Source organism: Equus asinus, chromosome 7 (genome assembly GCF_041296235.1).
Source record: "Equus asinus isolate D_3611 breed Donkey chromosome 7, EquAss-T2T_v2, whole genome shotgun sequence".
Classification (NCBI taxonomy): Eukaryota; Metazoa; Chordata; class Mammalia; order Perissodactyla; family Equidae; genus Equus; species Equus asinus.
In genome coordinates, this window is record NC_091796.1 from 74,766,204 (window position 1) to 74,790,924 (window position 24,721).

The following is a 24,721-nucleotide window of genomic DNA, read 5'->3' on the forward strand; positions in this document are numbered from 1 at the left end:
ATCCGGGCTGGGCTCTTGCTCATCTCCGTCATCCTCAGAGCATCTTTAGAAAGAAATGGGATTGCGGGTTACTCAGAAGACAGCGCTGGGTGTTTTCCAGTCTGCAGGTATCCTCTGGGCATGCTTGTTTGTGACTTTCTGACCTGAAGCATTTCAGGCTGGAGATGACCTTCAGTCGAATGACCTCGCCATGGGGCAAGCAGGTCTGGGGTTTTTTGCCTCCCATTTTCTCCATGAGTCTAACAAACCCCTCAGGGCTTTTGGATGCAGGCAGCCTATGCCCACACTGTGAGGAACAGCAGTGTGCTGGATTGGCACGCTTGGGCAAAGCCCCTACCCTCTATCAAATGGGGACAATACTCACTTTGGAGGGTGGTTGTGAGGATTAAATAAGGTAATGGAATGTAAAGTGTTTAGCCCAGTGTCACACACACGGTAAGCACTCAACAAATGTTTACTGTTATTGCTATTATGATTATTTTCATCGTGTCACTCAGCTAGGCTCCTTACTGCTGCCTGCCTCAACTCTCTGCCTGGTCTGAGAGATCTGTCGGTCCTCTTCCTCCACCCTCTACTTCCCAATCTCATCAAATAGATTTCTTATCACTTACACCCCAGCATGGACTCCCCTCCCCTCCCCGATACCCCTCAGACACAGACACAGACACACACACGCACACACACACAGACACAACCTGTGCCCCAGCTCTGCACATTGCCTCCTGCAAAATCTGGTTGTCAAGGTGCTGAGAGTGTTAACAGAAGTTGTCTTTGGGTGGGTGAAATTGTAGGTGGGTTTTTAAAAGATTTTCTTTCTGTGCTTGTCTGTATTTTCTGATTTGTTTGTCATGGGTATGTATTGCATTTGTGCCAAGAAAACATTATTTTTAATTTTTATAAAATCTACTCACTACCTCTCGGAAAACTTCCCTGAAGGGTCCTGCTGCATTCTGAGCTCTCCTTTTAACTTCCCGCCCCCTCAGCATCTTTCTTCTCTGTGCCTTGTACTACATCTGCATTCACTTGTGAGTTGCTCTGGAGATGCTCTTACAGGGGCTCAGCATCCCTGAACAGGCATTAGGTGCCTTGAGGGTAGAGGCTGTACCATCTCGCCTGTAGAAACAGCTCGATTGTTTCTTAGCTGACTTCAGCTCTCCACCCTTTTCTCTGCACCACGGACCCCAGGTGACTGAGAGAAGTCAAGAGTGCTTGGTTAGAGCAGGGCTTGGTTTTCCCGAGCTGAACTTCCCATTGTCCCCATTTTACAATCCCTAACCCAGGGCTAGCAGCAGGGCGCAGATTCTGGGACCCCGATAGATACACAGGGCAGCTTTCAGCAGCGATTGGTTGTGTCTTGGGGCGGTATCTTAACCTGGGCGTGAATTTAACTTAGATCTTGCAAAATCTCCAGACAGCTACTTGTGTGACACAGCAGAGTGGGTCTCAGGTACCATGGCCACAGGCAGGAGAGAGTGAGGGGGGCACGGTATATGGAAGTGCTGGGAGCGTCATACTAAAGGGGAGCAGTCTGGGAAGTCTTCAGAAAGGAGGTCAGTCTAGGAGGACCTGAAAGGATAGGTGAAGAGATGGAGGGACCCAGGTAGGGAGAAGGCAGCGTGCTGGGCGAGGTACAGAGGAGAGAGGGCAGGAGGGCGAGAGGTTAGGAGCTGGCTGATGGGGCTGTGGATATAGCAGTAAAGACTAGTGGTTAAGATCAAGCTCTGGAGTCAACAGACCTGTGTTTGAGTCATTAACTAACTATGTGATTTGGGAAAGTTACTTACCCTCCACAGGCCTGAGTTTTCTTATCTGTGTAATCCAGCTAATCGTCGTTCCTTAGTATTAGCATTTTTATGAGGAGTTAATGAATTAATGCTTATAAAATACATTTTAAACAGCCAATAAATCCTAGCCAAGGTTACTGCTATTATTGTATTATAATTATTATTATAAACCCATACTTGGCATTTGTTTTCCAGAAGAATCTCATTGCACCTCCATTCGGGCCCTTCTTTCTCCTGCATTTGCTCACCTGTGTTCATGCATCCATCACATAATACTAGTAGTACATAATACCCATATATTATATGTAATAATAATATAAGGATAGCTAACATTTAAATTGCATATTCTATTGTACTAAATACTTTACATGTATGAAACTCACTTAATCCTCCCAATAATGCTATGAAGTAGGTACTAGTATCATCCACATTTTATCAAGGATGAAATTGAGATACAGAGAAGTTAAACAGCTTGCCCACGGTCACACAACTAGTAAGTGACAAAACTAGAATTTTTGGTTCCAAGAATCAGGTTCAGAACCCAGGTTCCTAACTACTTGGCTATTGAACACCCTTGCTATTTTCAAAGACTCTGGGAAAAATGGAAGGACAAAAATGTAAATTAAACCCTGATCCCACCTGCAGGGAGAGAGTAACCAGGAGGCGTGATAAGACACAGTAAGATCGTACCCACCCAAGGCAGTGTGATCACAGCTGCCTGGAGGCCTAGCTGGAGCCCATGTAGGCCTCTTGGCATGCCTGGGTTGTCACTTGTGATCAGCTTGGGTCATCAGATGAATTCCCTGTTGTAGGCTCTCTAAGAAGACCCCAGTAACGGAGTGCATTGCTGATACCTTGTAGCCACAGTTGGTGCCCCCTGCCCCATGGAAGGCTGGAGGATAGAATGTGTTGGGTGGGTATAAACCCACCCACAACTGACTGAAAATATAACTCAAAGTACAGAGCCGATAGAGCGCGGGTGGGGTCATTTTCTCGCTGGGTCCTTGGGTCAGTCACTGGCTGGCCACCTATTTTTTAGTTCTGTGTTCTGTACTGGATATTACACAGAAAGCATGTTTTGTCTTTTTTTTTTCCCTCTTGAGCACACTTCCAAAATCCCTAGGATTATTCCTCGTGGCCCTTCCCAGCTTCAAAAGGCTGATGCTTAGTATAAACGTTTACAATGTGGGTGCAAAAAGGATCCCAGATAGTGGTCTCCTGAAGCTGACTCATACCAGCTTGTAAGAACCAATTGTTAAATTTTCCAAGCCAATTGTTAAACACAGCCATTATCAAAGACTGAATTATAGAAACTTACAATTAAATAAATTATATTAAAAACAAAGGTAATAAATATTCAAAACTCATACTTCATAATTCCTTCCCCACACGGTATGCTATTGCATGCCCAAGTCCGCACTCAGCGGCGTGACATGGGCAGCTTGAAAGTGGCTATGGGGGTAGTATTTACACGACAGGAAGCAGCCAACACTACAAAGCAGCGCCCTCCTCGCCAAGCCCGTCGTCAACATTTCTCTGCACACCCTCCTTAGAGATAATCAAATCTTGTGATTCTCACTGTGTTTCAGCCAAGGGCATCCGCTGGGTGTGCCCGGTTGCCACCTGGAGGAGGAGGAGGTGAGAGCCGTGGGGCTCTGCCCCAAGCTAGGCCAGCAATAGGGTTGGTTGTTTTCAATATGAACTTATGTGTAAGATTTTGTTTGCGTAAAGTTCTTTTCACAGTTAAAAACAATTGCAAATGACTAATCCAGTCTAATCTTCTTATCTTACAGTAGGAAACGGAATTTTTTACCCTTCAGATGCAGAACAGTAAAGTGACTGACCTGGTCCACTGCCTGATATGAAGGAGCTGACACTATGGCCCCCACAGGAGGAGAGAGACTCCTGCAGACACTGGCTGGGGGCTTCCCTGGGCTCCGAGCCTCAGAGACCCTCTCCTTGCTCCTCTCAGATAGGTGGTCCTCCCCAGAGCTGCCCGCACTTGCCGCTTTGCCTGGAGAGGCAGTGGACTCCCAACCACACGTTATACGTGCTTTTCTCCATAATAGAAACCCCCCCTGATACCAGGATGACTGGGTGCTTTTCTGAGCCCATCTTCCCAACTGACGTGAGGCCAAGTTGAAAACCTTACCCTCACAGACAGGATTTTAAACTTGCTCTCGACTGTTGGTTGAGGAAATCTGCTTAACGTCTTATGAAACAGACAAAACAAAACAGCCATTTTATTTTTTATCTAGCAAAGGCAGAACTGGATGTCAGTGCCTGCTGGAGGGCAGGTGGACGTGGCGGTGGTCGGGGGTGTGGTTGATAGGGAAGAGCAGAAGGGTGGCAAAGTGGGGAGAGAAGAGGATATGGGAGCGAAAAGATAAAAGGAAACATTTAAAAGAATCACTTTTAGGGGTAAGAAAATTTAGCTACAGGTGTCAAGGAGCATACAATTTCCTGAGACTTTATCAAGTCTTACCAATTGCTTCCTTCTAGCAAAACCTGATCTCCTGTGTTATCGGTTAGCTTTATAAGTCAACCCAGTTACCCAGTGCCCTGTGAGCACATGAACGTGTTGCACAAACATATCTTTGTGGTAACACCACAATGAAGAACTCTGTCATAAATGTTATATTAGTCTGTAGGGCTGCCATCACAAAATATCACAAGCTGGGGGACTTAACAGAAATTTATTTTCTCACAGTTCTGGAGGCTGGAAGTCCAAGATGAAGGTGTGGGCAGGTTTGGTTTCTTCTGAGGCCTCTCTCCTTGTCTTGCAGGTGGCCGCCTTCTCCCTGTGTGCTCACGGGGTCTTTCCTGTGAGTGCACATGTCTGGTGTCTGTGTGTTCAAATGTCCTTTTCTTACAAGGACACCGGTCAGACTGAATGAGGGCCCATCCTAATGGCCTCATTTTAACTTAATCACCTCTTTAAACACATCTCCAGGGGCCAGCCCGGTGGCACAGCGATTAAGTTCGCATGTTCTACTTCGGCGGCCCGGGGTTCACCGGTTCAGATCCTGGGTGCAGACATGGCACTGCTTGGCAAGCCATGCTGTAGCAGGCGTCCCATGTATAGAGTAGAGGAAGATGGGCATGGATCTTAGCTCAGGGCCAGTCTTCCTTAGCAAAAAGAAGAGGATTGGCAGTAGATGTTAGCTCAGGGCTAATCTTCCTCAAAAAAAAAAATCTCCAAATATCGTTACATTTTGAGGTCACTCAGATGTCTGAGATAATTCATACATTGAAGTTAGGACTTCTACATATGACTTTTGGGGGATACAATTCAGCACATAAATATTTAGGGACCATTTATCCTACACTACATGAATAGGACCTTGGCCACATACTGGGATATTAACGGGGCCCCGTCATTGATCCTGAGAGGTTTTATCACGTGCACAAACTGACTGCCATGCCTCAGGCTGAGAGCCCATCATGTGATGTGCCTTTAAAAACAACCTCACATTGGCTTAAAGAGTTTTGAATTTTGAATTTTTATCTCTTCTTCAATTTGCCTTTTTCTTCTGTTTTTCCAAGAATTTATTTTCACAGTTGGGACATCCTTAAAGGATTTTCAATGTGAGTGGAGCTACTGATGACATGCAGGCTGAGCATGGCTGAAAGTAGGAGAGGAGAGATCATCGGTCAAGGGAGAGCAGGCAGGCGAATGTCAAACTGTCCCCATCTAGACCGTGGACTGAGTCCTTCCTCTTGGGCTGCGTCACCGTCCTTCCTTCTTTCCTGAATCCAGTAGTGCTTGTCAGGCATCTGAAATGGCTGGGCAACTGCAAATACGCAGGTGACTGATGTTATCAAGTCCCTGCCTTTATGAGTTTATAGTTCAACTGTGTTAACTATTAAAGAAAACGACTGAAATAAACACAATCCTGCCTTACCAGCAGAGAGGATCCTAAAGGGATCATGACCAGCAAGTCTCTTGTCTTCCTTCCTGTCTTCCCATACACACACATTCAAATGAATCCGAAATACAAGTTTTAGGTGTCCATCTAATGACACCTGCCCCAACCACTTGATGTTAAGAACCGAGGTGTGTTCTCCACAGCCCCAAGTGTCCTTTGCATGAAGTGGATACTCAGTATATACTCACTGATTTGACCTGAATCTCCAAGAGGAAAGATAGTTTAACCAAAACCACTACAATACTCAGAAATGTCGTTGCTGTCAGAGAGCAGCAGGAGGAGAGGTTTGATTACTTGAGAAAAAAAAGCCCAGTGGCTGTGGGAAAGTTGTCACCCTCCTTACCTCAAGGACATCAGGGGTCTGTGCTCTTCTTCAAGTAATGAGTTGGAGACAAGGGGCTAGCGGAGAGTTCCACCTGAATTTCCTGCCACCATTTCAAGCTGTGGACTTGAAGAGCCTATGACTTTGGTTAATTGCCCTGTGGTCTGCTCTCTATAAATAGCAGCTTCTTCGTGGGTAACCCAGGGCTGCCTCTGAAATTGCCAGACTTGGAAATTACATCAACCCAGTTCAATAGGTACTTATCGTGTAGCTCAAGAGAAGGGTGCTCTCAAACAGCTTAGATGACAAGTAGGGAAGAACCCAGGAGTCTGGAGAGGTAGCTTAGAAGAAGGTTGGCCTTTGTGTTTTGAAGATTTCTCTCTAAGATCTAAGCACTGGACCCCAAAACAAACGATAAGTAGAACCCAGGTGCTAGGTGGGAAAATATAGGTCTAGAAAAGTGGAATCCTTCTCGTTCCACACTGGTGATTGATTTGATGATTAGTCTAATCCAAATGTGGACTTGTGTTCCCTGGGCCGGTGACAGTTGTGGGTAGAGGCATATGACCCTGTAAGAAATGAAAATCGGGTGCAGGAATGAGGGAAGGGGAGAAGGAGGAAGGTTTCTGGGAGAGGCTAAAACTGATAAAATGTTCCTCAATCATTGTTATGTTTCAGATAACAGATACCACTTGAACATTAAGCAGAAAAAGATTTAATTTAGGAAATGAAGGGCTTAAAAATTCATGGATGGGCTAGTAGAGCAGGTCCTAGGCTACGCCTCCAGCAGCAACCAGCGGAACACAGCAGAAATGTCAGCTGGGGTGGCTGCTACTTGTGTCACAAGCAAGAAGCTGGGGGAATCAGGAAGCCACCACAGTAAGTGTGGCTCCAGAACTACACCACTTTACCTACGTCCGGGGATCAGGAAACCACCTCCAGGGCCAGACCGTACCCACTTGATCTGCCTGGGCAAAAATGGAGGCTCTACTTCCTGCTTCTCTGCACTCAGGAAGCCAGTGACAGGGCACTGGGGCTTCTGCTGGTAGTGCAGCAAAAGCTCAGCGCCTGCATGACCACGTTTGCCAGGAAACAGCAGATGAAGCAGACCACAGTCTCTCAGATTTCAAGAGGGTGTGTCCGATGTGCACTCTTCCACATGGGAGCAGCTCTGTTAGGACAACACTCCTGCCTCCCTCCGTCCCTTCACACACTCCTTCCCTGGGTGGGGGAGTGACACATCTGACTGGTAAGTTTGGAAGAAGAGCCTTTGCGTGCATGGGCCAGTCCTCTCCTCTTCTCTTTCTTTTGGGAGTCAGTTGCCCACAGGGAGCATGTTTTCTGCTCTGCAATTCCAGGGACGAGCTTCCCCTGCAGGGGAGGAATATGGTTTTCCCGAGTTGCCTGTGACTGGCTGTGTAGATTGGCCTAAGATTGGAGTTCAGTGTTAGGAAGCTCACGTGCCTACAGTTACACTTGCTAATATCAGACTTAGCAGAAATAAAGGTAATGTTTTGACCTCTGTATGCCAGCATTTTCTTTTCTTTCCTTTCCTTCTTCTTGTTTCTCTGTTGATTCAGGAATCGGGTGAGGAAACTAGGGCTGGAGAAAGGGACTCAAACTCCTCTTGTGCTCTGGGCTGACACCAGGCACGTGGGCTGTCACGGTGCCTCCTGTTCATGACCATCAGCACTTTTCAAAGCGTTTCACACCTGCGTCTCATGTGACTCTCTCAACAACCTGTTCACAAAGGCAGCACAGGATCTACTGGCTGAGGAGCTAAGGCTGCGACTCTTAGCGCTTCCAGCCTTTTTCATATCATGATACACATAGGAAATTGAAAAAAGTAACATGTATATTAAAAATATATCTATAAAATATGTATACATGCATAATTATACACATATACCTACATACATATAATATCTTTCTATCATCTATCTATGTATCTATCTACTCTATCATCTATCTCACTATGGAAAAAGGCTGAGGCTGCTGGTGCCAGAGATGAAGAGCCCAGAGATTCTGGCTGGCCAGGCCGTGCCCAGCTACTCCAAGCACTGAGAAGGTCAATCTCTCAGCATACCTGTAACCCATTCTCTGCCCATGAGTTGGGAAGTTCTAGCTAGTTCAAGGCCATAAGTTAATACATAGAAGTTTGAACCCAGATCCTGAGTCCAAACTGAAAGAATCTCAAACATACGGGGGAAGCATCTGTTACCCTCACACGTCCTCACTAAGGCTTACTGGGTCAGAGATGTCTTCTCACCTGGCCTGTGTCTGGTGGACCAACACCTACCCAGAGATGCAGTCTGCCTCCTGTCAAGTCTCCTTTCTGAACCAGAGCAGGTTTTCTAACTACCTTCTGGAGAGCGGAGATCAGGGGAGTCTGCATGAAGGTCCCCTGATCTGGGAGGGCCTTCCCAGTCTGGTCTAGCACCCCTCCATGGGGAGGGCAGTACCTGTTAGACAACCAAGGCACTTCCCTGCTTGCGAATACAGGCACAGCCCTCCTCTCCGATGCGATCAGGACAGCAGATGGTCCATTAATTAAAAATATTGTTCAAAGTGGTAACCATGAGAAACATACCTTAAACATCTTATTTTAACTGAAAGCCTATACAGGTTATGTTCAGGCGCCATTTTTTTAGGGTAGGATCAAGGCATTTTCTTGGAGCAGGCTTCTATCAATCGGAGTCCTGCTTTCTCCCTCTTGTGTTAGCCCACAATCACTTATTTTACATATGTTTATTGCATTCCTACTATGTGCCAGACATATTCTAAGTGCTGGGGATACAGCAGTGACCAACACAAAGTCTCTGCATTCATGGAGTTTACATTCTATTGGAATCTCCTATAAATTTCAGTTTGGCTTTCTTTAAGATAGAGCGAGAACTTAAAGACACAGGCAATCTGAGTCCAGAATTATCTTAAGATGTTTGTGATTTTTTTCCCCAATCTTTTCCACGTCTTTCCCATGCCAATTCAATAGCAATTTTTTTGTGTGACTTGTCCTTATCAGTTTTCCTAGGAAGAAGAACTCTTTTTACACTCACATTTCATTGCTTTTCACAATAAGTAAATTACATAGTCAGAATTGCAAGTACAATGGGCAGAAATGGGTTTGGGAACAAACAGCACTGACCCCTGGTGAGTACTCGGCTCAGTTTGTGGGAGCAGAATTACCTGAGAGCGTCTCTACCCCTTGAGGATCTGGCATGCCGTGGGCATCAGAGGGTTTTACAGAGGAATCAGAGCATCCGGTAACCTGGCGACGTGGGTAGGTAGAGGTCAGTGTTAAAAGCTTCTACCACATTGATCACCTATCTTCTCCAGACCAAATGCATATTGGACTTTGAGAGTGGCTCATGTCATTCTTTTTTTTGAAGGGCTCAAGTACTTCTTTACAAAGGTGGGGGAAACAAGCAGTTCTACTTTTTTTTTTTTTTTTTTTTTTAAAGATTTTATTTTTTCCATTTTCTCCCCAAAGCCCCCCGGTACATAGTTGTGTATTCTTCGTTGTGGGTTCCTCTAGTTGTGGCATGTGGGACGCTGCCTCAGCGTGGTCTGACGAGCAGTGCCATGTCCGCGCCCAGGACTCGAACCAACGAAACACTGGGCCACCTGCAGCGGAGCGCGCGAACTTAACCACTCGGCCACGGGGCCAGCCCCAAGCAGTTCTACTTTTTAAAAAAATTTTTTTAAAGGTAGTAGACATGAAATGAAGTTTTTGTTGCTGTTGTTTTCTGGTGAGGAAGATTGGCCCTGAGCTAACATCTGTTTGCCAAACTTCTTTTTTTTTTCCTCCCCAAAGCCCCCCAGTACATAGGCGTATACCTTCGTTGTACGTCTTTCTAGTTCTTCTGTGTGGGATGCTGCCTCAGCATGGCTTTATGAGCGGTCCTAGGTCCGCAACCAGGATCCAAACTGGCAAACCTCAGGCCACTGAAACGGAGTATGTGAACTTAACCACTCAGCCATGGGGCCGGCCCCAGTAGTACTTTTGTTTAGCTAGGTTTTGTTTTTTATAAAATTCATAAAGGGGAATATATTTGTGTGTGTCATCTTGTGCGTGATAGCTCATGTGAACGTTGTCCTTTTCTCCACACTCCTCCCTTATGGATGTCCCGTCAGGTGACACAACCACTACCTCAGGCACATGCCACTTCCTCCCCCAGGATAAGGCAGCGCCAGCACCCATGCTTCTTGTGACCTGCAAATCCCATCCCTCGGGCCCCAGCTGGGTCTCAGTGCATTTTCCCTTAGCTCAAGTCTGCAGGCTCTGCAGGGGAAGCAGTAAACTCTAGTACATGATGAGGGCAAAGGAGGAGCAGCAGGGGAAGCCTGGCCTCTTTCCATCTGAGGCAAATGTAAATCACCACCCCAAAATGCAGATTTCTTCAGAAAGCATCACAATCTGGGCTTCTTTACTTTTCATGAAAAAATGCATATTTCTCTTATTATTGTGACTAGGCCCCTATTTTCCTGGCCTAGATTTCATGACAGAGTCCCTTCTATGAACTGAAAATGCCCCCGACTCCGAACTATTCAGGACAAATGGTACTATGTTCAAATAGGGTACCTCTGATGTCCAAGTTTCTCCCCATAGCAGAGGTGGAGTATTCCGTCCATCCTCTCCAGTAAAACAGCCGCTCTGGGAGGGCCAGCTCCCTCCCATCTGTGAAGGGATGGGAAGAGAATGGGTGCCTATATAACCTGACAACAGCGCACCCAAAAGAGCCAGCCATGTTAGAAACAAACAGGCAATAATAATGCTAAAAAGCCAATGATAAAGATTGTTCAGTGTCCCACAATGCTCCTAAGGCGACAGAGAGATGACAGAGATCATGTAATCCAACCTGCTTAAGTTACAAATACGGAAACCGAGACAGGGGGGTGAAATGACTTGCAGAAGGCAGAGCCGGCCCGAGGCAAAGCTGGGCTAAGGAGTCTCTGACATTTCGTCATTTGTTGCATCTACTATACCAGCGTTCTAAAAGTGTGGTGCATAGACCCCCAAAGACCCCTGCGACACTTCTAAGGTGCTCATGAAATTAAAACGATGTTCATAATAATACTATGATTTTTTTGCCTTTTGCACGGGGTCGATATTTGTCCTAAAGGTGCAAAAAGCAGTGGTGGGTAAGATGCCTAGCATCTGAGCATGCATCAAGGAGGGCCCCAAGCCGCGCCAGCCGCCATTGCCACACTTGCAGTAAAAACGAATGCCTGTTTCATTTAAGAATGTCCCGATGAAGCAGTAAAAATGAGTAATCTTATTAAATATTGACAGTTTTCAAAAAAACAGTCTGTAAAACAAATTGGGGAATATGCAGTACTTTGACTGGCTTCTGAAGTATGATGCTTAGTTCTAGGAAAAGTACTCAGGCCATAGAGCCATGAGCTGAACCAGCCATTTTTCCATGAAACTTTTCTTTTTTTTTTTTGCTTGAAATACCAAATGACAAAGAATGCTTTTTTAGACTGGGTATTTGGCAGACATTTTCTCAAAATGAACAAAGGGAGCTTGTCACTTCAAGGAAAACAACTGATAGTATTTGCTGCCAATGATAAAATTTGAGTTTCCAAGTGAAACTAGAGTTTCGGAAAACTTGGCTCTGCTGTTGTGGAGGTTGAGTTTCCCAGTACGTAAGGACTTTTCTAATGAGAACGACAATGATATTCACGAATGTGATTTTGTTTTGACATTGTATAGTGAAATGTGTCAACATTTGGAATATCTGCATAACTCAGTAAACCAGTGTTTTCCAATGACCCATGCACAGTATTACAAAATCGTATATGGGTAAAAGACCCAGTCAAAGGGCACAAGAAACCAATGGATTTTAATGCAGCAGAACACAAAAAGTTCACTGATATGCTTTCACATTCCATACGGCAATTAACCTTTAAAAAACTTGTTATGTTTCGGTACAGTATCAAAAAGAATATCCACAATTATCTAAAAAGGCTATTAAACACTCTTTTCCCAGCTACATATCTGTGTAAAGCTGGATTTTCTTCATATACTTCAACCAAAACAATATATTGAGCACATTGGCTGCAGAAGCAACTATGAGAATCCAGTCACTTTCTATTAATCCAGACATTTAAAAAAAATCTGCAAAAATCGATACAATGTTATAAACCAATGTTACCTCAATAAAAATAAATAAACAAATAAATATCCTGCTTTAAAACATTTGCAAAAATGTAAAACAATGTCACTCTTCTAACATTTTTTGTTTTGAAAGGTATGGGGTTTTTTAAAAATGAAAATGTGTTATTTATTTTAACATGTAATGGGTTTATTATTGCTGTTTTCATTCCTTTATTTATTTTTTGCTTAGGAAGATCGCCTTGAGCTAACATCTGTGCCAGTTTTCCTCTACTTTTTTGCATGTGGGCTGCCACCTTAGCGCGGTTGCCACTGAGTGGGGTAGGTCCACACCCAGGAACCAAACCCAGGCCGCCAAAGCAGAGTGTGCTGAACTTAACCACTAGGCCATGGGGCCAGCCTCTATTATTGTTATATTTTAATTAATTAATAAATATTTTAGATTTTCTAATAGACATAACCTACACAAATTTTGAGAATGTAAAGGGGTCCTGAGCCTAAAAAGTTTGAGAACCCCTACATCACACCATTCTGCCCTCCAGAAAGTGGACTGCAGGAGACACTTCTTTCCCCTTTACCCAAATAAGCCAAAAACATTACTGCTCTGTCTTTAAACCCAACCTGCCCTCTTCCTCCAGAACTGTTAAGAAAACTGCAAAAGAACTGCAGACTGCTGAAATCGCAGGACCCAAGACAAGGAGAGGAGGCAAAAGAAGCAAACAGAGGAGTTTCTCCAGAGCCAGGCAAGGCTGACCACGGACCACCTCCCCTCCGGCAGCCTGGCCGGAGTTGCCGATTTCTTTTTGCCATGTGGCCTGACCCATCCCCTCACGCCGACTCCCCACGTCTCAGCAGTCCCCCGACCCCTTCCTGGGACGCTAGTGTTCTCCAGGACCTCAACTCGTAAAGGGACTTCTTCAAGCTTGGGGCTGACCCCCACCTACAGACCCCTACCCCTGGCCTCCGCACTGGGGTTGCTGGAAAGGATGCTTTCAGACTGTGCCTCCACCAGCCCCCAGCTCTCAGGCTTAGGGCTGAGATGAAAAGGGAAGGCTCCTGTATCTGCACTGAAAAAGAAATGTAAATCTCTCGCAGGCCACGTGCCAGAAGCTGCCAGGAGGCCATTTCCCTGTTAGTAAACAGGGCTGCCTGGGCCATCTTTCTCTTCTTTAATAACCTGTGGGGCACCTATTGATTGCACATGCTGGTCCCTCATAAATTAGAACAGAGATGCCTTCCGGTTGCTCTGGAGCCGCGTGGATGGAGAAATTGGCTCACTAATACTTCATGCTCACAGAGCACAGCGTATCGCACCACATAAACATGAAGAATATGTATCATCGGGCGCTGAGAACGCACGGGAAACAACTCTGTCAGCTGTGGAGGCTTCTAGGCACGCTGCAGATTTTAATTAGGCAGCTTCTCCCACCCATACTGGAGGCCGACAGAAATGCTGATTGCGTGCCTCCTGCTGCAGAGGCTCTCCTTTCAGATGGGCGGGAGCACAAGCTCTGGTGGGTAGGAGATGGGCCTGCTCCCATCTCTACTCCCTCACCAGGATGAGAGCCAGCAAGTAGGAAAGGAATGTTCATAGGAAAGGAATGTTCATCTCTTGAGCTATGGCGGAGAGAGCACCGAGTGAGAGTCAAAAGAATCAAATTAAAACACTTTTTAAACTCATCCTTCAGCTACTTACAGCTGTGTGATCTTGGGCAGGCCCCTTCATCTCTCTGAATCTCAGCATCTCATCTGGACGGTGGAGAAAGTGATAATACCTAGGTGGTTGTAAGGTCTGAGGAAAATAAGGCCTGCCTGGTGCATCCTGTACGCTACAGTAATACTTGCTGAAAACTGAATTCAAATCCGTTAAAGACATGACAGTAGGTACAAGTCTGAAACTATTTCTTTCTCCCACCTCCAAACTCTGGCACCAGGAACTCTCACCACTACCGCTAGCCAACACCTTGCTCTTTAAGCAAGAAGTGAGGCCACAGCTTGATAAATTGGAATGTTACTCTCACCCCTCTGTCTTCCTGTGCCCCTCCTGACTTCGCTTCTGAATTTAAAATTCATTTCAGAGGGAACCTCTCTAAGGTGAATAGTAAACGCAGATGAACACACCAGCATAGCTTACTTAACATTCTACTGAAAAAGCCTGGCCCCACCTGCCCACATTTGGCAGAACCTTCAGAGTTTCTCTAACTTTAAGCAGACCCCGGGCAACTGGGTCCACTTATGCTTTCCTGGAGTAAGTGGCACTTTCCTCACGGTTCCACCATGGTCCCTTTTGCCATTGCTAATTAAAATAGACCAGAAGGATAGTGTGTATCGCCACATTTTCCTACCCGTTCCCCTGGTCCTGGGAAAGATATCTGATTATCTGCTGCTCTGGGATGAAGAGTGTAGTGGGTTGAATGGTGGCCCCCAAAAGATATGTCCGTATCCCAGAACCTGGGAATGTGACCTTCCTTGGAAAAAGGGTCTTTGTAGATGTAATGAAGTGAAAGATCTTGAGATGAGATCATCCTGGATTATCTGATTGGGCCCTAAATCCAACACAAAATGTGCCTATAAGACACAAAAGGAGGGTCCGGCCCGGTAGTGCAGCAGTTAAGTTCGCACGTTCTGCTGCAGCGGCCCGGGGTTCACCGGTTCAGATCCTGGGTATGGACCTATGCACCGCTTGGCAAGCCATGCTGTGGCAGGCATCCCACATATAAAGTAGAGGAAGGTGGGCACAGATGTTAGCTCAGGGCCAGTCTTCCTCAGCAAAAAGAGGAGGATTGGCAGCAGATGTTAGCTCAGGGCTAATCTTCCTCAAAAAAAAAAAAAAAAAAAAAGACAAAAGGGGAAAATAGAGATAGAGGCGAGGTCCGTGTGAAGACTGAAGCTGAGCGAGGCAGCCACAAGCCAAGGGAATCCTGGGCCTCCAGAAGCTGGAAGAGGCAAGGAAGGACCATCCACTGGAGCGTGGGGAGGGAGTGTGGCCTGGAAGACACTTTGCTTTCAGACATCGAGAACTGAGGGAATACATTTTGGAGGTTCTAAGCCAGTCAGTTTGTGGTATTTTGTTACAGCAGCCACAGGAAACTAACACAAGTGTGCTCCCCGAGCACGGAGCCCCGCTCCGGTTCTTCTTCCACACGAGAAGTTTTCTCCTTACAGGAGAGGATTTGCCTGAGCAGCAGCCTCAGCCAGCCCGGCCAGCAACCAACCCTCAGGGAATCCAAACATGCAGATGGGGCTATGTCTGAGGCTCTGCAGTGGAGAAAGCATCCTGGGGTGCTTTCAGCATCCATTGGCAGGCAAGGCACAGGAGAAATGGCCTGAATTTTGGTATTAGAGAGACCTTGGTTTAAAACTCAACTCCCCTATCGGCTCTGTGACTCCAGACAAACTACTTGCCCTCTCTGTGCTTCCAGTTCCTCAACTATAAAATGAGGATAATAAGACCTACCTTGTAGGTAGGGGCAGATTCAGGATCGGACGTTTGCATAACTTTAGGGATCCTTTTGAAGAAAAAGAATACAAAGTTTCAAATCCAAAATTAGGAGTGTGGCCTTGAAAAGGCCTTGTGCAAGTGAGGGAAGAGGGCATAATTTAAGCCACCTCTGTCCACAGGGTGCTCTGAGGATTGTGGGTAAAGACGTGAAGCCCTAGGCAGGGCCTGGCTCCTAGTGGGTGCTCGGTGAGAGGTGAAGCTGTCTGGATGAAGAATCCTACACCCGAGTGCCCACTGAAAGGTGTGTAGAGATGTTTTTGACACACACAAAAATGGCTGGTAGGTTACGTTCCAAGGCAGGCTGCCAGTTATTGTCTTGATATCCATTTTCCCCTCCTTTTCTGCAACAGAAAACAGACTTTTCTGGGGATGGCCATGTGTTCAGCTAAAAACTAGCTTCCCGAGCACCTCTTGCAGCTAAGTGTGGCCACGAGACTAAGTTCTGGCCAAAAAATATAAACAAAGGGCCGGCCCCGTGGCCGAGGGGTTAGGTTTGCGCACTCCGCTGCAGGCGGCCCAGTGTTTCCTTGGTTCGAATCCTGGGCGCGGACATGGCACTGCTCATCAAACCACGCTGAGGCAGCGTCCCACATGCCACAACTAGAAGGACCCACAACTAATAATACACAACTATGTACCGGGGGGCTTTGGGGGAAAAAAGAAATAATAAAAAAATCTTAAAAAAAACCCACAAGAATATAAATAAAGAGGTGTCAGAGACTTCTACAGGGTCCCTCCAAAATTCACATGTTGATGTCCCAAACCCAGTATCTCAGAATATGATCTCATTTGGAAATAGGGTCCTTTCAAAGGTAGTTAGTTAAGATAAGGTCATTAGGGTGGGCCTTAATCCAGCATGAATGGTGTCTGTAATAAAAAGGGGAAGTCTGGACACAAACACACATACACAGAGAAGATCAAGGCAGAGAGTGCGGTGGGTGATGCTTGTACAAGGTAAAGGACATCAGAGATGGCCAGCACATTACCAGAAGCAAGGGGAGAGGCAGGAACAGTCCTCAGAAGGAACCAACCCTGCTGACAACTTGATTTCAGGTTTATAGCCTGAAAAATCAAGATAATAAATAAATTTCTTTTGTGTAAGCCATGCACTTTGTGGTACTTGATCACATCAGCCCTAGCAAACGAATGCAGAGACATGAGCTCTTCTTCACCACTCTTCCATTCTAGCTAGGTCCAGCTAGGAACCTGGGACCCTAAAACCCACACTAGCCCTGGACTGCCTACCTTTGGGCTTATTTTCCTGAAAAATAAGTAAACTTGAAGTTTTCTAGTTGTTATTGTTTTGTTTGTTTTTTGAAACATGTTACTGAACATAATCCTGATACAGAGTTTTGATAAATTAGTTATTCTCTGGAGAGAGGACTAGGATTGGGGCATCCGTGGTAGATGAATTTTAGCTTTATCTACTATGTTTCAATTTTGATATCAAGAATGCATTCTTGGGGCTGGCCCCGTGGCTGAGTGGTTAAGTTCACCCGCTCCGCTACAGGCGGCCCAATGTTTCGTTGGTTCGAATCCTGGGCGCGGACATGGCACTGCTCATCAAACCATGCTGAGGCAGCGTCCCACATGCCACAACTAGAAGGACCCACAACGAAGAATATACAACTATGTACCAGGGGACTTTGGGGAGAAAAAGGAAAAAAAAAAGTCTTAAAAAAAAAAAAAGAATGCATTCTTTTGCAATTAAAAATAAATATTTTATGGGGCTGGCCCCGTGGCCGAGTGGTTAAGTTCACCTGCTCTGCTTTGGTGGCCCGGGGTTTGCAGGTTTGGATCCTGGGTGCGGACATGGCATGGCTCATCAAGCCATGCTGTGGTAGCATCCCACATAGAAGAACTAGAATGACCTAAGACTAGGATATTCAGCTATGTACTGAGGCCTTGGGGAGAAAAAAAGAAGAGGAAGATTGGCAACAGATGGTAGCTCAGGGCCAATCTTAAAAAAAAAAATGTTGCAGTCTATTTGGACTTCTTTCTATCAATATGGTGGACTCAATACTCTAACGTATTTTCTCACCATAAAATCTGAATATACTGGATAAAATATTATAAATATTTACCTTCCTTGGTCCAAGATCTGTCTCACCTCTCCTACATGATCATTAAAGTCCAAGGCTTTAGTTCCACATCTGCCTGCGGGACGCTCCCACCTCACTAACTCAGCTCCACTCTGTGCCATCCTTAGCCAGGGGCTCCCTCTGGGCCTACTTCAGTCGCCTGGTGACCTAACCGCTGAGGCGAGCCTCCCAGCCGGTGGGCCTCCTCCGCCAGGTTGGGGGCGGAGGCGCGTCCCAGCGCCCAGAATCTGTGTTAGAGTCAGATTCAACAGGGCCTAGCCTTGCGCGTTCCTTCGAGTCCAGCCCAGTAGCTTCCTGGTGACTGAGGAAGCGTTTCGCCCCGGCAGAGCACCAGGCAGGCCCACTCCCTTTAAGCATGCGCCACCCCTGTACCCATATTCTCCACCTGCTGCTTCCCTCGGCCCCCTGCTCATGACCCTGTAGGCCGCCCTGGGGCGCACGCTTCCTTGGCCTCCTCTGCTGAAAAGTTCATGCCCTCTTGGTCCTCCCAGGGCCCTGGGCCTCCTCCTGACCTGGGCTGGAGTCCTCCAGGGGTCAGTGGGAGCAGGTCGGAGGCAGGGCTTCCGAGCTGGAGGAAACTCGGGGTTGCAAGGGCGCAGGGGAGGGCCGGCGCGCTGCGTTCTGGGGTTGCCGAGGGGGCTGCGCGCGGGGCCCCCCATCAGCGCGGGGGCAGGAGGAGGCAGGCGGCCCGCAGCGGAGCAGGGGCGAGGGCGGCGTGGGGGCGCGGGGCCGGCTGTCCCCACACGGACACTGCTCCAACCACAGCGACACGTTTCGGAGGGGGCGGTATCTATCTGGTGGAAGATCTCTGAGGTGAGAGGGCGGCAGGGGGTCTGAGCGCCACCACTTCCTCTGCTTTGCTGAGCGTACCCTTATCAAGCCACCCCTCCTGGTTCTGCTCCCTTTGTCTGCCCCTTAAAGAAGCAGATTGAGGTGAAATCTGGCCACCCACTTGCCTGGTCATGACTGGTGAGTTTCCAGCGCCGTGAGCGCTGGGCATGGCCTTGTGTGAGGAGCCGCTTGGCGCCGCTTCGCAGAAACCAAGCAACGTTTTACGTTACAACAGCACTTAGGAGTCCGAGAGCCCTGGGTTCACCTCCCCGCTCCTCCGTTTATCAGCTGTGTGAAACAGCAGGCGACATGGTCGACATCTCTGTGCCTCACCTTCCCCGTATGTGAGATGAGAATAATCCCGCCTACTTGATGAGGGAGTTGTGTATTAAATGAGATTTTATATATATAATACGTGCTTATAAATATATGCGCAGACACATACTGCGGAAGCAGGACAGGAGAGAGTAATATGACATGTCTCAATTGTTCTTAAACTCTTATTGATTGTTAATGTCCCTCCTTTCGTGTCAGCAGGGTAGGGCATTGTCCTCAGTCTACACAAATGGCTCTTCTTTCCCACCAGGGTCTCAGTAGATACCTGGCTGTGATATTTCAGGGGTCAGTAATCCTGCCTGTGCCCTCCACCACAGATGTCTATGACAACAGCTACAGTTGGTTGAAAGTCTGCTCATAGAGACAAAGACCCTTTCCGTTCTCAGGCCCTGTTGTCAAGCGAGTGCAGTAGACGTAGAAAAGGAAGATAGCTGACTGGCAAAGGGAGCAGTGGAGAGCCATTGAAGATGTTTGAGCAAGAGTGTCACTGAAATAATCAAATATAGGCATAACAGGACTAACACTTTTTGAGGATGGCAGCCTGTTGATTACTCAGAAGTGTTTGCAGTTAGAGCTGACCAACCATGGCGCTCCTAGCCTTTGGTTGTGAACGCCTTTTGTCTACCCACCATCCCTCCCCCATCCTCAGTACCAAGTGGTTCTTTGGGAACCACCCATCTTCCACTCCCTAGTCATGTAGTTTGGGTGGGGAGGACCTCACACCTCCTCACTTCTGGCTCCAGTGGGGCTGTATGACCCAGGCGTGGCAAACCTCAGTCACAGTGATTGGTTGAGGAGTGAGTCCTTTGTCCAGAGAGGGTCAGTGAGAGTCAGCATTGGGACTTTTGCTGAAAGAAGCACTCTTTTTCCACTGAAGTTGCTAAGCTGAGAAGACATGAGCCAAAGCCAATAGTGGAAGCATGGGCAGAGTCTGCCTGAAAATAAAGAACAGAGAGAAAAGCAGGTCTGAGAGGTGGAGATACATAGATTTCTTGTTGCCCTTGCTGAGCACCTGGAACTAGCCATTCCTGAAGATAAGCTTTAAATTACATGAGCTAACATGTTACCTTTTTAGAGACAGCTTGCACTGGGTTTCTGTTAATGGCAACCAAAGGGGTTCTGACTAATTTATCTTTCTATTTATTTTGATGAAAAATTTGCAATTTTTACATTGTGGCATAAAAACAGAACTCTGACATGTTTGACAACATACTTTTGACAGTTCTATCTATTTCTGACAAGGACATGCAGGGAAGTTGTGGGAACACATCCTCCGTGTCCGTCCCCCTTCTTTCTAAGTACGCTTTTATTCAGAACTACATAAATGTATGGGAACGATCTTATGATGATGACAATCAGAACTGCACTCCGAGAAGATTACAGCAGTCAGGGGTACCATTAGTGCAGGGAGAGACGACAGGCAAAAAGACTGCTCTGGAGGCCGGTGTAATAATTCACATGAGGAGTAGGGCCGATCTGCACGAGGTGGGAGCCACAGAAATGGGATGGAGAGACCTGGCAGAGATGGGATTATCCTGGCTTGGCAACAGATGCGAAGGTAAAGGAATCAAAGTGAAATGTTTGCATATCCAAGGCCCTCCGGGACCTGGCCCCTGCTTTGTCACTGACTTCTCCCTTAGCACTCTTTCCCTTGCCCCATCTGCCCGGCTACACTGGCCTTGACACTCACTGTGTCCTCTGCTTGGGACACTTACTCCAGAGAGCCCCTGGGTCATTCCTCACTTCCTTCAGGCTTCCGCTCAGATGGCATCGCATCAGAAAGGTGTCCATGAACTGCCCGCCCATCTGTTATTGCCACCCCATCCTAGCACTCCTTATACGTGCTTAATTCTTCTCCGTAGTACCAACCCCTCGTCGACTATGTATATATTTCTTTTCTGTCTCCTTTGACCAGAATGCACTCCAGGAAGGCAGTGACTTTTGCTCACAGCTGAGTCCCCAGAAACTAGGATAGAATCTGGCACAGAGTAGTATTCATATTCTTAATGAATGTGAGTAAATAAATCTTGAACAACTGGGACAATGATGTGGCGTTAACAAAAACAGAAACCCTGGGAGATGAGTGGGCCAGGGTTGGTGGAGTGGAGGAATGAGGTGGGGAGTCAGTTTAGGGCCCGCGGGATTAAAAGTTAGACGTGCAAATGGCAATACGAGGCCCGTGATGGAGGTGCTGCTCTGGCTCAGGAGAAGCCAGAGGTGGGGGTCTAGTGAGGACTTACTCATCAAAGGCTGTGGAAGCCATGGAGTCAGTGAAATCCCTGGGGAGACCCTGAAGAGAGAGAGAGAGAGAGAGAGAGAGAGAGAGAGGCACCTGGGGACAGAGCCCTAGCAGGCCTAGGGTGACCAACTAATCCCGGTTTGCCCAGGACCGTCCTGGTTTAAAAACTAAAGATCTAACATCTTGGGAACCTCCTTGGTCTCAGGCAAACTGAGATGGTTGGTCACCCTAAGAAGGGCCTTCCATCGAGAGAGAAGGAGGGGAAGGATTGGTTGGATGGGATGGAGGGAAGGCAGCCTGGGGCTTCCTCACTGAGCCCAAGGAAGGGGAAAGCTCTGGAAGGACAGGTCTCCCTCCTTCTTCGCTCAAGACCTTCAGACCTTCGGAGCCCGGGAAGGCTGGCTTACCTCGGAGCTCCCCCTGCCCCACCCCCAGCGCTACTTGACGGCTTCCTGGGGGGGCAGGTAATTGGTTTGGTTCCAGGGCTCCGGCTCCAGCTCAGACTGGCTGTAAGAACTGTGAATCCTTAAATTCCCCAGTGTCTGGGGCCTTAAGTGATGCCTTGAGTAAGGAGTTCTTAGTCAGTGATGGTTTTCTGCTCATCCCAAGGTGAATTTAAGAATGCAAACAACTCTGCATTTGCCTAGCACTGTAGCTGAGCAAACAGGAAGCTGGCCCTCCTCTTGTAAACAACACCGGCTGAGATTGTCACACGTGTGAGGTGCCAGCTCTTAGCAGTGGGCCCTGAGTTGTACCCAGATCAAACTTTCAAGTGAGGAAAATGGTTGCTGGGGACACAGAAACACAAAAGAGCCCTAAGGGGCATTTTCAAACCTCTTTCTGAACTTGCTTATGGAATCAGTCCTGACCAAGTATCGGAACCTTGGTTATTGTAAAGAGCAAATGAGACAATAAATTAGAAAATATCTTAAGTTGTGTATTTTAAATAATTACACAATTGCAAGATCTTATCACTGCGTCTTGTTTGAAATAAAGGAACTGTCAATATGTGATCTGTAAAAAATGTGGTTCCTGTTCTCTGAAGCCGTCTTGGCTTACGTACGCGTAGAGGCGGGACAAACACAAGCTTATGATAAGCACTTAGCAGTATTTACTGAGCAATGTATAAGGAAGTAGAAATAAATGTTGTGTCCACTCCCGGACTGTCTCCCCAGCTCCCTAACCTACGACACACATACGCACTTTCCTAACGAGCACGGAGAAAAGTGCGCTAATTCATCCAGGCCAGAGCGTGGTTGTGTTTGCAGCCACCTTTCTTTACGCACAGACCTGTTCGCAAGCCTGAGCTTAAATACATTGCCTAGAAACTGAATTCAGTACATCTTTCTAGGCGATTTACTCGAGGCCTAGTGCTGCATTAGGCCCCGGGGGATCTAAACGAAGGCCCCTGCCTTTAATCTCACTGGAGTGGAAAAACCAAGGCCCCTCGAATGAGGTCCCGTTTTATTAAGTGCCAATGTTAGTTATAAATGCAATAAAATTCTAGAAAAGGGAAACATTAATATTTTAAGCAGACTTTATATTTCTTGGAGGCTGGGCCACGCTCTGGACAGACTGTCAGGACAGAAGGAAACTTGATGAGTCAGGGTGTAATAGGATGAATGAGGGTGGCATTTGGAAAAACAGTGACAAGACTTTCTGCTGAGATCCAGATTGAGAAGGAAAGGGGGATGTTTTATCATTCCTTAGGAAATAGGGATTGTTTTCAATAATATACAAAGACTCTGCGGTTCTTAAGAAGTTAAAGGACTTAAATGGAGAAACTGCCAAATCCTAGGACATGGGCAGATGACCAGGCACTTACCGAATTTTTCCAAGTCTTTCTGGAATATGAAGGCCCACGGTGCTGGGAAGAAGTGCCTGCAACGATGATACGACTTTCATAAATTCATCAGGAGAGGTGAGGTTATGCTGTGGTAACAACGAACCTCTAAATCTCAGTCTCTTGATACAATAAGCAGTTATTTCTTGCTCAGGCTACAGTTCAACATGGATAAGCGTAGGGTGGGGGGCCGCTCTGCTCCATCTAATCTCCCGGGGACCCAGGCCGATGGAGGCTCACCACCTTGGAATGTTGCCATCTTACCATGTGGCTTCCAGGGTTGCTGCAGCAGGGGAAAGAAAACTGGTGTGTCATGCAAGATGTTTATAAGACCTGAGTCTGTAGGTGGCTTATATCACTTCTACCAACTCCCAGTGGGCTAAAACCCAACCGTAAGTGAAAGGAACCATGGGATATATTATCTTCCTTTGTGCCCTGAAAGAGGAAGGCTAAAATAGAATTTGGTAAGTGCATAGCGTCGTATTCATCATGAGCAGTGATTCAAAGACTCTTACTCTATTAATAATAGCTAACACTTATATTTTGCTAATCCTTATAATAATCTTGTGAGGTAGCTTTTATTATTATCTCTATTTTAAAGATGAGGAAAGTGAAGCAAAGAGAAATTAAATCCCATATTCCAGGTCCCACAGCTAGTAAGTGGCATAACAGGGATTCAAGCTCAAATAGTTTTTCGCAAGAGTTCACACTCTTAACCACTATGCTATACTTCTCTTGTCATGGGTTTGGTCAAAATAGGAGTCAAGTCATGACTTCTTGTACCCTGCACCTCTTACACTGGGCTGTAGAAAGCTTCTACCAATGGTGTTAAGCTTGACTTTCACCAGGTCCCCCTTGCTAATATTCCCATAGTGTCAGTTGTATAAATATATTTACAATGCTCTTGACCTGCCTATCTTGGTATTCCATCTGTTCTAAGGGATGTGGATGAGAACTTGCTTGTGTATAAACTACATGGGTAGATGCTTTTCTAAATGCAACACATTCTTGCATAAGCACGAGCAATCATCAAAAGCATTGTGTCCTCTATTTCTGTCCTTGGGTGAGGCATCCTGGTTCCCCTGTCCTTCACTGCTCTTCAGCACAAGTTCTTCTCTTTCTTTGGAGAACAGAAGTTAAGTGAACAATTTTTTTCTCCTAAGTCAATGTAATGGAGCAGATATGTACAGACAAGTGGTGGGGGGGACATTGGCAGCTGGTGCCAAGCATGGCTGAGTAATGTATGTATTAGACTCCAGGTTATCTCAAGCCTCCGACTTATTCAGGTTTCCTTCTGTAATCCAAGTGTCCAAGGTCTGAACAGCCTGGAATCGACATTAGAGCTATTATTTCAATAACATTCGTATTTTAAACCTAATATGAGCAGAAATTGTGTTTATTTTCTTTACAACTGTACAGCGAGCCTCTAGGACAGCGTGTGGCTGTAGTAGACATGCCGTGAATGTTTGCTGGGTGAATTTGTTGACTGAATTCCGATTCTCTTTAGAGATGCTACCTTTTACTGGGAGAGCACTGACTTGAGAAGCAAATAGACTTATGTTCAAGTCTCATAAGCTGTGTGTTATTTCAGTTCTTTACCCTCCCTGACCTCGTCCTTCCTCCTTGGTAAATGAGGCTAATATTACCTACCTCTTGGATTGTTATGAGAATTAAATGTCATAATTCATGTCAAACACTCAATACAGGGTAGCTAG

General features: G+C 46.5%; 2 long non-coding RNA genes across 2 annotated transcripts in view; both read left to right on the forward strand.

Annotated features, from left to right (window-relative positions):
* The window catches only part of LOC123287124 (uncharacterized), a 30,833-nt gene extending 24,787 nt beyond the window's left edge, over positions 1-6,046 (forward strand). Inside the window, exon 3 of the long non-coding RNA XR_006530172.2 lies at positions 5,331-6,046. This is a non-coding gene — a long non-coding RNA (uncharacterized lncRNA). The remainder of the gene's footprint in view (positions 1-5,330) is intronic.
* Positions 6,047-7,155: 1,109 nt separating this feature from the next.
* LOC139045700 (uncharacterized) overlaps positions 7,156-24,721 on the forward strand; it is an 82,157-nt gene continuing 64,591 nt past the window's right edge. The window contains exon 1 of the long non-coding RNA XR_011504629.1: positions 7,156-7,284. This is a non-coding gene — a long non-coding RNA (uncharacterized lncRNA). The remainder of the gene's footprint in view (positions 7,285-24,721) is intronic.